Source organism: Pipistrellus kuhlii, unplaced genomic scaffold, assembly GCF_014108245.1.
Source record: "Pipistrellus kuhlii isolate mPipKuh1 unplaced genomic scaffold, mPipKuh1.p scaffold_m20_p_13, whole genome shotgun sequence".
In the NCBI taxonomy this organism is placed as follows: Eukaryota; Metazoa; Chordata; class Mammalia; order Chiroptera; family Vespertilionidae; genus Pipistrellus; species Pipistrellus kuhlii.
Window position 1 is genome coordinate 1310776 of NW_023425438.1, and position 14624 is coordinate 1325399.

Here is a 14624-nt window from a genome sequence, read left to right on the forward strand (position 1 = left end):
GTAACACTGGTTGCACAGGGAGCATGAAAAGTCTATAAGGTTTCTCAGAGTCCTGTTGAAATAATCATTAATTATCTGTGGGCCAGTGTTAATAGCAGCTGGTGTCAGAATGATTCTAATCACAGTGCACCGTGGATAAGATATCAGAATACCATCCAATAGCTTTCTCCTGAAAAAAGTGTATATTGTGAGGGTGGAAATGATGGCAGTGAAACCAAGAAGCCAGACATTCCCTCTGAAGGTGGCAGGGGCCCCCTGAGCTCTCATGAGGAGTGGCTATAATGCCTCTGGGTTGTATCAGGTGAGAGAAATGGAGCCTGAAGCCCCCGGCATGGAGTAGAAGCCAGGCATTCAGTGTGGGTTTCAGCGAGCACCAAGCCACAGAACTTCCTGGGAGCTTGGTGACGCGCCAAGTGAGGCTGAGATGGGGGCTCAGGAAAAGACTAAAACTATCCTTGTACCTCTGCCCTCTCTCCCCTTTCAGAGCATGCTTCTGACAAAGTAAGTTACTAAATAAATATTTTTCTTCAAGAACTGCATTGCCACACATTTTGTTATTTATTTTTTAAATATGCTGGGGGGGGGGGGGGCGGGTAGAGGAGGGCAGCTGAGCATACTCTAAATTCTCTAAATGAACCAGCCTGAAATGCTGTTTTTCCCCAAGTATATTTCTTTGTTTTTTTTTAAAAAAAAATCCTATAGAAGTTACATGAATTGCATTTATTTTTCAAAGAAATTAAAAGTATATCAATGAGCCAAATGATATATATATATATATATATATATATATATATATATATCATGTATATATAGTTCCTCAGTATTTAAAATTGAAGTACCTGTCATGACTGTTTTATTACAAAAGAGAGATACAGATTCCCTTATGGTTAGAAAGCAGTTGTGCCAGATCAGAACATCAAACACGGAAGCAGCCAGAAGTTCAAAGATATTAGTTGATGGGATTCGATTTTTTAAAATGTTGATGTTTATCATCCTCTTTGTTTCATTTCTAAAATGAACACTTTTGTTTGAAGAATGACTTTTTTCCAGAAAAGCATGCTATTGGGGTTTGCAGACTAATGCATTACCTGAATACTTGGTCTGCCCTAAGGGTCCTCAAAGCTTACCTTCCCGATTACGTCCTGTGTGTGTGTGCAGCATTCCCTGAGCCTTGAGTGTCAGGCCTCTTATGAATGGACGGGGTCTAGTTTCACTGCAACTAACACGAATTGCACAAACAAAGCAGAGCGACCTAATTTCCCTTTACCCATGTGGATATCTTCGAAGCTTTTGCTTTCTCTTTTTTAAACAGATGAAGAAAATTGGGTTAGGTTTGCCTTTCGTAAATGTTTTGCCACACACACAAAGGGTTGCAGGTGAAAAGTACAGGCTTTCTGGTTTCCAGGAACATCAAGAACTGTATTTAGGAAATGTCTAAAGCCCAGCTCAATGTCATTGACAATTGTTAACTATCAGCAATTCTATATAATAAAAGGCTAATATGCAAATGATCTCCCCCCCTGGCCAGCCTGGCCCAATTGGTCCTGATCTGGGCAAGTCAGCCAGACCCGAATTTGTGCACTGGGCCTTTAGTGTGTGCTCTCATGTGTGTGTGTGTGTGTGTAGTGTGTATATATATATATATATATATATATATATATATATATATGCATTTATGTGTGTATATATATATAAAATTTCTAACTACAGCTCAGAATTGTGATGTCATGCAGAGATACATATATCTTAATATGTACATACATGCATACAGACTATTTCAAAACAAAATAGAAAAACAAGAGGAAAGGTTTTAGGGGTCAAAGTGCTAAGGAGGACCTGGGGCACAAGGAGGCTCTGCCTAAAACTAAGCATGAGCAAAAAGAAGAAAACAGGAGACTCACAATTTTCGTTTCACATTTAGATAATTACCTTCCTTGTTTCTCTCACCAGAAAGACACAAGATCCAAAGGAAAGCTGTAAAGATTAGGACGTAATTAAAAACAAGACACGAGCTGAAGTGCGGAGGTTAGGCGATGATAGAATAAGCTAATAAGCTTTTTAACGGGATACCCGTTTTCCATTCTAGCAGGATAAGATAGCAAAATTCTTATTTCCCCACCATTTGATAATTCATAAATTCTTCATAATATCATAGCTCCTATGTTGCATGTTTACCTCTCTGGAGCTTGCAATGTAAAACACTTAAACATTTGAATATGTTGTAGAAAAGAAAAAATAGTCTGCCCGCCCTTTTTGCTGAAGGTCGGTTTTGTGAGGGTTCACTCAGGAGCAGCGCCCAGATGAAGGATTCCCTGGGTGTGGCTTTTAATCCACCTCTGGCAGTTAGTAGGTGCTCAGTAAACACCAGGCTGTGGGATCTATTGGATATGGTCCTCAGCAATACTTTATCTGCAGGAAAACCAGGAATCCCATAAGTTGGCATATGGTCTGGTAAAGGGGAGCCTACATTTCTCTAGCTGAAATTGTTAGGGTGTTCCCACCTCAGAAGGCTCACGGACATACAATTTATAAGGCATAAGGCACATTTCAGTTAAAGTGTATTGTGAATGTTCTGCTTGCTTCTAGAAAGAAAAAAAAAAATACTATCAGAGAATCCAAAGAGAAAATGTTCTCTGCCCGGTTGGTTGGAAAAGGAAAGAAAGCTAACAATGCCGAGTATAACTTCTTCCCGACTTCAGCTCTCCCGTACCTCCAGGAGAGACTTTCCTTGCGTGAAATCACAAAGTTGTTCCTGCAGAGGGAAGCTTATTGAAGCTCTCGCTTAACGTTCTCTTCAGTTATACAGGGGAAAACCTACTAGAATATGAGCTTAACTCTCCGGGAAAATGAGATTTGACGGAGTTTGGTCATGGATGTTTCTCTAAATAAAAAGTACTCATGTATACATTAACATTTCCAAATAATTGCTATGCCCCGTGGCTGTTAGGATCCAATTATTTTTATGTGAGTATGAGCTCCTAACTGAACTTGGTCCAATGGGGAGAGGCTTGTAAAATATTAGGTGTGAGTAGGAGCCATGTCCTACATTCCAAGCACAAAATCGATGCTCTCCAAGCTAATGCTGATCTACAGCCAGAGTTTCAAACCAGAAAAGATCATGTGAGGCCACTGCTTGTCTACTTAATTCCTAAGGACATTCTTGCCGTCCACCTGTGATACAGACATTAAACGCTCTGCACATGTGGGGAAACTCGAGGGCTTCCTTGTTTTAAGTATGCTGCCATTTGCTTGAACAGATAAGTTATTATTCTATAATAAATTCAATTATTTTCCCCTCCGGCAGGCCCTCGACACGTCAGCTCTTTGTTCAGTGCCAAGGCCGTTGTTGTCAGATTTCAGATTCTCCTGGGGAATGAGCAGCTCAGGGGGAGATCGTGCTGACACTGATTCTGTAAAACATCTCCGGACTCCTAATAGCACATTTCCTCCTGGACCTGCTTCTCAGAGGCAGTGTCTGCTCTGGGCCTGAGCCAGAGAGGCCCCCAGGCTGGGGTTGCCCCATTTAGCAAATAAAAGCAAGGCCACTCAATTACATTTGAATGTCAGAAAAACAAGGGAGAATCATTTCAGTGTAAGTATGTCCCATGCAATCCTGGAGACACATACTTCTGTAAACACCTGTTCCACCTGGGCATCTGTATTGTTGTGCAAAGTTTGTGAGACAGGATCTACCCACAGGGATGGGAAGAGAGGTAGTTATCCTGTCCTCTACCGACTAACGAAATAGGTTGGCTTAACAGCCCAGGTCTGTTTTGCCCGCGTTACCTCCTGAATGCCTTTCAGGGCTTTCTATTCATCCCCAGATGAAATGCAGGCTGCGTGGCATCGGTCACGGCTGCCCCTTCTGCCCTCTGGGCCCCAACCTCTGAGGCTTCATCCCCTGACCCGTCGGAGGCCATTCTCACTGTGTCCTCTGCCCTGAACCCCCTGCTTCTAGCGGCTGGCCTTCGCTCAAGCTGCTCCGTTTGTGTGGAACAGCCTTCACCCCTCTGTGGCCACAGGCCCAAGCCGCCTCATCCTTTGCAACCCCGCTTGTTTATCAGCCGCTCTGTGCTGCTTCTCCCCCCACAAGGCTCTGCACTTCAACAGCAGCAGCAGACCAGACAGACCCATTCTCCCCGAGCTTCTTTATGCCAACACTTAACATCCACTCTAATCATTGAATACTTCAATTTTCAGCACCTAAACTATCTCAAACACAACATGAATGGGCATCATATTCAGATTGCGTTCTGAAATAGCTTTTAATCTTGGCGTTTTGAACTTTGGTCCCATAGTAGCAAATATCTGGTCATATTACTAGTAGATGCTCAACTAATGCTGACTTAATTCTCCTTTTTTTTAAAAAAAATATTTTTTTATTGTTCCAAGTATTACAGCTGTTCCTTTTGGTTTTATTTCTTTTCTCCAGTGACCCCTTCCACCCTGCACCTGCCCCTCCCAGGCCTTCACCACAGTACTGTCTATGTCCCTGGGCTATGCTTATATGCTTATAAATGCCCTGGTTCGTTTCTCCCCACCCATCCCTGCCTGCCCTTCGCAATCCCCCAGCCTGTCCCATGCCTCTATGTCTGTGGATCATTTCAGTTCAGTGAATTCCAAAGCAAAGATCCTTCCCCAAGAACAGTGAAGTGCTATTTTTAAACTAATCCTCTAATGGCAGGTCAACTCCCTAAACATCTGCTGGGTCCCTGGTAAAGGCAAGACTCTGTTTAGGTCATGGAGACACAGAGCATGTTCTAAACGCCAAGAATCCAACCTGGTAAAGAAGACGGGTCCACAAGTTAGCCCTAATTCACTACAGCCTGGAATGTGGGTCTTTACCAAGGCATGATTTCACAAAACACAGTAAAGGTCCAAGGAAGTAGCATTTGGAAATGGCATCAGCTTCAAGAAATGGAAGATGCTGACTGCCATGGAAGAGCTGAATGATGTCTTGAAGACACATGCACAATTTTGTGGGGGAAAATAGACAATTTTTTCACGTTATTTAAATGGAATAGCTTATCTTCTGTCATTTATATGCAGCATTTTTAAGAGTGATTTTTGTTCTACAAGTTCTGTAGAAGCGATATTTAAATATACTGTAGGAAAACCTTCTTTGCTATAGAACACTGGAGATTGGCAGGTTATTAGCATTTAATTTACCAATTAATTCACCTCCCAGGGTAGGCAGGATCTCTGATTGACAGGTGAACTGAGTGCCTACGTTCCGTTCACAGGGTTGGGACACGCTCTCCTGTAGGAAGCTGTGCGGCTTAGGGGCTTCTGGGAGATGGTCTGGGCTCAAAGCAGTGATGGTCTTAGCCCTTCAGAGTAAGGCGCTCTCACTCAAGGAAAGAGGTCAAGGCCACCGACAAACCGCCAGGGCCACAGGGTATTTCGGAGGGGCACGGTGAGCTATAAAAATAACAGCCAGGAGTCAGAATCCATGAGGACAGTGGTCAGAGGCAGTGTGCAAAACGTTTCCAGATTAAGACCATTTTCCCAGGAAGAATTAGCAGGTGAAGGTGGCACTATTGCAAAGAGGAAATTGACATCTCTAATATGATACTGGCTTGCAGTCTATATAAATATTTCAGTATTAAAGCATACTGTGTTTAGTTTGAAATGGCCTTTGAAAAAAATTGGAGATCTATTAACTTTGACAATATTCCTTCAATAAAATAGAGGGTTTTTTGTTTGTTTGTTTGTTTTTGTTTTTGTTTTTGTTTAGAAAAACAGATCTAAGCCTCTTGCCTAAGGAAATCCTGAATTTGCTCAGAGGCTTCTAATGGCTTCTAGCACAATACATCAGCTTTCTGAAGCTGCCAATACTTTATTAAATACCGGCATGAAATTTAGCATATAATGCAGGCAAATTTTTCCCTTTTGTATGGCATTCTCATTTACTTTAAAAGAGAAAAATCCCACATTATGTGCAATGATTGAGAAATAGGTTAACTATCCAGGCATCAGTGACTGGATTAAAATTTTTAAGTATTTATTCTCATGTTGATGAAAACAAACAAACAACTGATTTTATGCATTTATTTTAATAAGCTGGTGAACACAGTTCATTTACAGTATAAAAACCCCTTGTCTTTTGAAAACTCTCAATAAAATTTTTTAAAAATATGTTTTTATTGATTTGAGAGAGAGAGAGGGAGAGGGATCAAGAGACAGAAATATTGATGAGAGAGAATCATTGATCAGCTGACTCTTGTACACTCCGTACTAGGGAAAGAGCCCAAAACCCAGGCATGTGCCCTGCCTGGAATCTAGCTAGGGACCCCCTGTTCATGTGTAGATGCTCAACTACTGAGCCACACCAGCTGGGCCCAATAAAATATTTTAATAAATTTAAATTGTCTGCCTGTCAAATCTGTCAAACTGACAAGAACCCTCAAGGAGTATTGCTGATGCTGTAATTCTAGTCTTGCAATAAGATTATATTTGGAACCCCTTATTATATTGGGCTGCCTAGAGGAAGACTATCCCTCAGAGTAATTTTAAGTAACAAATACTAATAAAATCCTAAGTCTCTAACCTTACACAGCCAGGGTGATTTTGTTTTCATTGCAAACTCTTTTCTTGCCTACAATAATATCCTGCTTGTGAGATTGGCCTCTAATGACAAAACAGTCTAAGGGGCAAGCTCTGGCATTCGCTCAGACCATCCTCACCCCCAGCCTGTGTCCCCCAGGTCTGACCGTCCCAGCGTACACATGGAAAACCCCCTGCCCGATAGCACATGCCTTGCATTTGGTAGAACAACAGCCTGTCTGTGATTCAGGGGTTCTGATCCCAGGCTGTTATATTTGTCTGCCTCTCATGAGATTTTCCTAGTATAATCAAATGTCTCCTTCTACCTTTACTCATTGGAAAAAAATTCACTTACTGTTTCCAACTAACATGTGGGAGTATTTCTTCTGAACCTCTGGTAGCAACTGATGAACAAAGATGAACTTCTAAGTTTTTCAAAAAATGTACCTAACAGAAGGAGATATTTGGGTTTTCAAAAACACAGACCCATTCGCCCTGGCTGGGTTGGTTGAAGTGCTGACCTACACACCAAAAGTCTGTGGGTTGGCTTCCTGGTCAGGGCACATACCTAGGTTTCTGGTTAAGTTCCAGGTCATGGCATGTATGGGAGGCAATAGATCGATCTCTCTCTCTCTCTCTCTCTCTCTCTCTCTCTCTCTCTCTCTCTCTCTCTTTCTCTCTCTCTCCCTAAAAATCAATAGAAACAAACACCAACCCTTTCAGACTCTGGAGCTACTGTGTAACACACGCACTAATAACCTGGATTTGACATTCTGTGTTCTGGAATGAAAGTCTCAAAAGCGTGTCTCCAAGTCAAAATGGAATTCAGCCTCAATGTTTAGGTTGTTTTGTTTTTCATCCTGAACTTTAGAAACAGATGCGCTAGTTGGATGCTAGTCAAGAAGCCTGTGTCTATCACTAGGGGCCCAAGGCAGTCCTCGGGGGATTTGTCATTTATTGATTCAGTAGAATCAGATGAATCTGAGTTAAGGTATTAATTTTCTTTGGCCATCAAGATTACAGAGTCCCTCATTCTTGAAAGGTTTTGCTTTGTCTCTACTTGGCTGATAAATCTTCGGGAAGAGTGGATCTTGTCTTACTCTTTTCTTATCTTCCCTCCCAGAATTTCAAGTATGCAGCAGTTGTTCAAAACCTTTTTGATAAAAATCAAAGGACTACTGACAATGGAGGTCCTCTAAGCAAGGTGAAAATGTGTGTGTGTGTGTGTGTGTGTGTGTAATGAAAACTGAAACTACTCTACCAAAGGAAGGCCATATTTTGCTGCTTATAGTGAGTGGGGGAAATGCCTTTCAAATATAAGCAGAACAACAACAACAAAAGTAATGTATACTATTTACTTCTAATTTCTTATAAAAAGCCTAAAGTTCTGGATTTAAAAATATGTACATGATTTCCAATTAATTTTTTCCTAGTAACAGTCTGAACCAATTGCTCAAAATGCTGCCTGCCAGCCCTAAGAGCAGGGAAAGGACATGTGATGGAGCCTGCACAGACGGGCCACAGGCTACATTCACACTTACATGGAGAGGAGGCCTGTTGAACTTGGCTAAGAGAGCACATCCGTGCGATGCTGTAGGGAATCAGTGTTTCCCCAAGGCCAGTCTCATGAATGAACATCTTACGACTCAACCAGTGGCATTGCCGTTTCTGAATGAGATTGGTTATTCCTCATGAACCATGAACTCACCAGAAATTGAAATAGAAACAAAATTCAATAAGTGAACCACCTAGCAGAAGAATGGCCTCATGAAAAGGACATGGGATTTGGGAAGCCACGGGGCTGCACATGGGACTGTGAGCTTCCTGGCTGTGTGGCCTTGGGCATATGACGGTCCTGGGCCCTCGTCCCTTCACCTCTGAAGAGGAGATCATGAATTCTATCTCACTCACATGGGGTGAAGTTAAGGTTTAAAATGGCTTTAAAATGATCCCCCCACAGTGCTTTGCAATTCCTCAAGTCTGATGAGCCTAAGTGAAGGTATAAAGTGAATATTCTTTTACTACCAAGAGTACAGATTTTCTAATTCTTAAAAGGCTTTGCTTTGTCTCCACTTAAATGGAAAATCTTTGGAGAGAATGGGTCTTGTCTTGCTCATTTTTTATCTTCCCCAGCAGAATTTCAAGTATGAAGTGGTTGCTCAAAAACTGTTAGATAAAAATCAAAGGACGACTGAAATTTCATCCAAATGGAGGTGCTCTAAAGAAGATAAAAATGGCTGTTTTTAAAATAAAAACAGGAACTATCCTAGCAAAGGAAGGGCAAATCCCTCCTCCTAATGTTCTAGTCCATGTTTGTATCCAAGTGGAATTGGAGCCCTATACAGAGCACTGTGGCCCTGGCCAGTTTGGCTCAGTGGATAGAGCATCAGCCTGCAGACTAAAGTGTTCTGGGTTCAATTCCAGTCAAGGGCACATGTCTCCGTTGCAAGTTCCTTCCGGGCCCTACCCTGGTCAGGCGCATGCAGGAGGCAACCAATCAATATGTCTCTCTCACAGTGATGTTTCTCTCTGTCTTTCCCTCTCTCTTCTACTCTCTGAGAATCAATGGAAAATATGCTCGGGTGAGGATTGGGAAAGAAGTGTACCTGTGGGGGTGTCTGTGGCTAGAGACTTCTCTGGCCATTATTCTCCCACCCCTCCCCCCAGAGCCACTTCCCTCTCACCGGGACCCCCTGCTTCCCAGGGGCCCTTTGCTTACAATGCACATCTCCCCTCTGAACTGAGCACTGCTGTGTGGTTTGCCTCCGGGGTAATTGGAGGGAGATCTGAGCCAAAGGATGATCAGAAGAGTTTGTGTTCATGTGCGTGTTTCCTTTTAGAAGAAAGAGAGAACTTTTGTGCACACAGTGTTCCTCCCTCGGTTCCTCAAAGGCTCAGCCTCTCCTGGGGAGTACCTGCTATTTCACACACCGCAGTTCTCAATGGTCATGGTCTTTGGGCTCCTGAAAATCAGTGGGGAGCCTGAAGAACTTTGGTTTATGTAAGTGAGACCTATCAATGTTTGCCATGATAGAACTAAGGTCGCATTGGCATTTAAAATAATGTTTACTTGCTGAAACCGGTTTGGCTCAGTGGATAGAGTGTCAGTCTGCAGATTGAAAGGTGCCAGGTTCGATTCCGGTCAAGGGCATGTACCTTGGTTGCAGGCACATCCCCAGTAGGGGGTGAGCAAAAGGCAACTGGTCACTGTTTCTCTGTCATCGACGTTTCTAGCTCTCTATCCCTCTCCCTTCCTCTCTGTGAAAAATCAATAAAATATATTTAAAAATAAATAAATAAAATAATGTTTACTTAAATACCAACACTAGCCCTAGCCAGTTTGGCTCAGTGGGTAGAGCATTGGCCTGCAGACTAAAGGCTCCCGGGTTTGATTCCAGTCAAGGGCACATGCCTCGGTTGCAGGCTTGATCCCCAGTAGGGGGCATGCAGGAGGCACTAGATCAATAGTTCTCTCTCATCATTGATCTTTCTATCTCTCTCTCCCTCCCCCCTCATCTCTGAGATCTATAAAAGTATATTTTAAAAAATAAACTACCAATAATAAACTCATTGCATGTTCCATAAATGATACTTTTCATAAAATAACCTCATTTTCCCAAAAGAAAAAGAGAGAAGTACTGTTTTATGTCTGGCTAAATAGCAGGCAACTGGATCCCCATGTCTGTTTTTGCATTCCCCGTTTCAGTCACACACAAGTAACCTGCCAAACTCTGCAAAGCTGCCATGGAAGATTTAGAGCAGAAAAGCCCAAATCTTAGCAGAATGCCTTTGCACAGCCCCCAAAGCAACCTGGGTGACCCATGAGCTCTGGACCCTTACTTAGAACCACTGCGATCAGGCCTCCTCTGCCTTCCAAGCAGCGTCCACCCACATGCCCCCATGTAGCCCCCTGCCAGACCGCCAGCCAAACTGCCATTGAGATGCACATGCCACTGGTGTGAGGGATAAAATCAAAAGCAGCTTCCAGAGGCCGCACTGACTCTGCAGGGCGGTTTGTCCCCTCCACCGGCCGGAGTCAGGCAGGTCCCTGAGCTTTTCTCTTCTTCCTCAGGAACAGCAGGTCCTGCCTTCGCTCTGAGCCTCTGAGTCTCAGCAGGTGCTTGGAAACCACGGGCCCGGGACAGAGCGCATCTCCAGCTTTGTTCAGAGTTCCCAGTGTCCTCCTCCAGATAAAGGCCGGGGGTGGCCAGTCTCCCGTCTTCCGGATGCCCTGGGAGGGCTTCCTGGCTGCCAGGAAGATGAGACTCCAAGGGTTACTAAAGCTCTCCCTCCCCCCTTGCTGGGACTGAGGTGGGACAGGCTGGCTCCACTACCTTTTGGGGGGCAGGAATTACTGTGCACCAACATCCCTCACAATCCTCTGTCCCCGTGTTCCCTCCGTGTGGGGTTAAGTGTTGTCTGAACTAGTTATCTGCTGTCTCCAATGGATTTCTCTAGTTCTCACCGGAGCGGCCCATCTCCTTCGATCTCAGTAATTTCATCAAAGCATCCAGCTTAGCAGCCTGTTACTCACTTTAAAGACACCAGCCCCGGCTAGCTGCTCCCAGCCCCAGGTGCTCCCTGGCCTCATAATTTGTTCTATCTCCTCGTGCTCAGAAAAAGCACTGACAGCTCCTAATTGGTCATGTTTCTTGGGAAATTTGCATTTAAACTGGGAGCAATGCTTGCTTTTCTTGGTGTAATTTGTCTTACATTTTTGAAAGTAGTAGCTATTCATTAAATTACATTTGAAAAATGCAGGAAGAAAGATAAAAATTGTCTAGTCCTACCACCCATATAAAACCACTTTTCAGTTATGCATACACTCCTTTAGTAATATTTCACTGTGTGTCTCCACTTTAGCTGTATTCATATATATAAAATTTTAGATGCATTTTACTTAGTAATATGCTATAAGCTTCACCAATGTCAATACAGACTCTATGTAAACATCAATCTAATGGTTACAAAGTATTATGTGCCATTGTTTCCTTAATTATTATCTTTATTGTTATGTTTTGCCTAGTATTTTTGTTTAGTATTGAAAATTATGCTGCAATAAATATCTTTGGGTAGACAGTTTTTTGTTATTTTTTTATATTTTGTTATTTTCATAGAATATATTTCTGGAGATGGGGTTGCTGGGTAAATAGACATGAAAGATTCATTATACAGACATGATATAAATAATAGAGATAAAGATAGAGATTGATAGATAGATAGATAGATAGATAGAGATAGGGGTAGAGGTAGAGGTAGGGGAAGACACAAAAATTCGAAAGGACCTATCTATACCCACATACACAGTTTCTCTAAGGAGCTGATACCTAAGGATGCTCAACTGTGGAGGGTGAGTTTATCACATGCCTGTGTTCATGGCACATCATCATGATTGATGCAGGCAACCTCCCATTCTTGATTGGTTTCCTATTATTTCCAGTATTCATTCTCTACCAGTCCCCTCACCATAGGAGACCACTCTAATATGACTAATAAATACTTCTTTATTTTTAATGTGGTTGTGTAAGCATGCATTTTTATTCTGTGCACATATGTTAAATACACATACTAGGTGACCGGTTAATAATGGTGGATTTTGTAATCAAAGAAAACATGATAATTTCAAGAGAAACATCAAAAGTGCTTTATTCAAAGTAATGTCCATCGCTAGCTACATAAGCCCCCATCTTTCAGATAATTTGTGGGTACCATCCCAATAGAACTTGTCTTAAGGCAAACCATTCAGAGACCCCTTTTTCCACTTCTTCGTACATTTTGAAGGGCTGCTCAGAAAGTGCATGTGCCATCGATTGGAATAAGTGGTCATTAAAGGAGCAAGAGCTGGTGAATACAGCGGGTGGGTTAATACTTCCCAGGCAAGATCCTTCAATGTGTTTTTAACTGATTTTAAAGTGTGTGATGGTGCGTCATCATGAAGCAAGATTACTTTGCCATGTCTTCTGGCACAGTCTGGTCATTTCACGATCAAAGCATGGTTCAAACTGATTATTTGTTGTTGGTAGTGATTACTATTAACATTTTAACCTGATTTTAGAAGCTCATAATACACCACACCTTCCTGATCCCACCAAATGCAGAGCATTGTCTTCTTTCCAAAGCAATTTGGCCTTGCAGTCAATGTTGATGGTTGACCTGGATTAACCCATGACTTTGTGCATTTGAGATTCTCAAAATAAATCCACTTTTCATCACCAGTCACAATTCAATGCAAAAAATACTTTCTTTTGTGCTGTTGAAGCAACATTTTACTGATGACTTTTCTGTTTTCCATTTGTCTTTTGTTCAGTTGATGTGGCATCCATTTTACTTCCTTTAAAATCTTTCCCATTGCTTGTAAAAGATTGGAATTTGTTTGTTGAGCAACATTTAATCTTTCTGCAAGTTGATTTTGAGTTTGACATGCATCTTCATTTAATAATGCTTATAATTGTTGGCCTTCAAACTTTTTCAGTTGACCTGGATGTTCTTTGTCTTTCACATCAAAATCATCACTTTTAAAGTGTTTAAACCAGCGTTTTCTTGAGATGGAACATGTTCACCATAAGCTTCCTGAAGTATATGATAACTTTCAGCAGCACTTTTCTTCAAAATAATGAATTAAAACTTCCTGCAAATGCTCTTTTTTTGGCATGAAATTCTACATTGTTAAGCATAAAAATATCTATAATGTTAACACCTTCAGCAAATTTGACATGAAGTTTTGAAGCTTGCTGTCAATATAACAAAATAATATACAATCAAATTGCATATATATCAACATATGTGGAACTCCATCTATTGAAAAAATAATCCTCATTATTAACCGGTACACCTGGTAAATGGTTTTGTGCTGTGTACCTCGAATTGTGTTTCCCTTTTTGCACCCAGCACTAAGGTTTTAAGATTTTACACGTTGTTCTGGTTAGATCCAGTCTACGACTTCCAAGTGCTGCATGATATTCTATTCTGTGCACCCATCACATCCTTCTCTGTCCTCTAACTGGTGGACCCCAGAGACTGTCTCCAGCGGTATGGGGGATCTTCCCTGGCCATGCCTCTCAGGATCTCTGAGAGATGTGCACCCAGAAGAGAGAGTGCTGGGTGTGATTTCCCACTGTCACTGACACTATCTCTGCTTTGTGTGGTTGGAAGAAGCATGGGGACCAGGAAAATCTCATTGTCAAAGATTCCTCATGTATTCATGCTGAGAACCAATGACAGCATGTAATAATTATAAGAGTTTTACCAAAAGTTGGTGAAGCTTGGGGAGCTCAACAGGGTTGAGTCCCATGTTGTTTACCTGTTGGAAACGGCTGCAAAGCATCTCTGCCAACCTGAATGGGATTGTTAGCTGCCAGACAGCTCAGGGCATTTTATTGCCTCCTGTTGGCCAAACAGGACAGCTGTAGGCTCTTCCCAAAGCCCTTTGATACCGTACCCTCTGGAGTGTACGTCTCCACCTTGCCTTGGGACAAATTGTGTTTAATAAAAGCAGGGTCTTTGGTCAAGGAAGAGAGACTTCTAGCTCCCTCAGCTGAAGCTCCTCTGACCCCCAATGCCTCTCAAAACTACAATATCTTTCGTCCACGGACTCCTTAATCATCTATGCACAGCCCTTTCTCCAGCATGCTGAACCCTTTGTAAGGCTTGGGAAAAAGAATGCTGGCATAGTCAGTTATTAAAATTTTTACTATTTTGTATTGCTATATATATCTGGTACCCTGCTAAGTCGTAAGGATCCAGAATAGAATATTTCATTACCTCATCAATCAGAAAGACATGAAAGAAAAATCATTACTTCACAGTGCAGTAAATACTGTGAAAACTCTGAGAATGGCATGCCTCCTTAGGAAAGGTATCCTGGTGACAGAGGAAGGGCAAAGCTTTAAGAGCAAATGGACTTATGTTCCATTCCTGTTGTGTATGTTTTTGTTGTTGTTGTTGTTTAGGGTTTTGTTTTGTTTTGTTTTTTGCTAGCTGTGTGACCTGTGTGGAATTTAGTTAACCTTTGTGAATCTTGGATAATACCTGCTCATCAAGTCGTTATATAAAGGAGATGCTGTAAGTAAAGCACGTGG